Here is a 1,331-nt window from a genome sequence, read left to right on the forward strand (position 1 = left end):
TGCGGCTGGTGTACGCCACACAAAAAAAGAGAAAATAAATATTAAAAAAAAGGGGGAGAGGACACACACACACACCATCGGGAGGTGAAAACGGAAGAAATGGGACTTATGGCTTGTAAAACACACGGTTATTTCTCTTTTTCCAAGGATGGATCGAATCCTAAAAGCCAAGAGGGGGAGAGCTTGATGGATCAGCTAATATTTTTTTTCAAAAGATCAGAGACAAGAGAAAAAAAAAAAGAAACGGGGTAGACGGAGCCAGAGCGCCCGAGCGAGCACCTTCCTCCTCACCTTCCACACGCTGACTGAATCGCCAAGGAGGCAGCGCAGACGACACACGGCACGGCGCTGTTGCCACGTGTCACGCCGCCCGGTCACCGCGTGCTCGGGCGGTGCGGAAACAGATTTCGTCTGTTTTATGGGATGGATTTACGTGATTTCGGGGTTTGGGATCAAGTACGAGGTCGGGTTTGATTGAACGATGATGCGGGAGCGGGGATTAATCTGTGGCGGGGAGGTAATGGGTGGTTTTAATGCCCTTGTTCGGGTATTTCGGGGAAGGGGGGGGGGCCGGATTTCAAAGGATTTCGCCGATCTTAAATACCGCTTCTGTGCATGGATTGGGAATGGGAGGATTACCCAGTCATTCTTGGCGTTTCAAAAAGATAGAGACATTCAGACATATTTTATAAGGGGAGTTACACAATCTGCACATATGGCACAGAAACCCGTGAACTTTCCCGAATACTTTCCATATGTCTGCTAATAAATAATTTGTATCAGTTTAACCACACTTTAGCAGCAGTAACAGGAGGTTTCTATGACCCAAACGACCAGGAAAATAATTAGTAAAACTGACAAGAGCATTTAAAACCACGTTAATCATAAATAGTAGTTGAGCAGACAGTCGTTTGGCAACTATGTGTTCTGTTTTGTACGCAAATATATTTATAAACATCTATAAGGCACTCCAGTCCACCCGAGATCTAATTCTCTTCATTCCCTTCGTATATTTGACTTAATGTAAGGAACTGTTATATGTTTGTATTGTCATTCATGTACTAATGTTTATGGTTAATATGTCAATTTATTACATTTCGTACGCAGCTTGTGCACGTCACTTGGGCAGACCGTCGACTAAGTTTTTAAAAATCTGATTAGTTGATTAATATCAACAAATTTTGTGGTTATTTAAAATTGTATTTATCTTATTCATATAATGATATAACCGAAATAGGTAGTTTGGGAAACTATGTAAAAGGTCGACTTCCCGAAACGTTTTCTTTGACAATTTCAAGGGCTTACTATCATATAGGTCTACGGTAAAAGCT

Source organism: Penaeus monodon, chromosome 30 (assembly GCF_015228065.2).
Source record: "Penaeus monodon isolate SGIC_2016 chromosome 30, NSTDA_Pmon_1, whole genome shotgun sequence".
NCBI lineage: Eukaryota > Metazoa > Arthropoda > Malacostraca > Decapoda > Penaeidae > Penaeus > Penaeus monodon.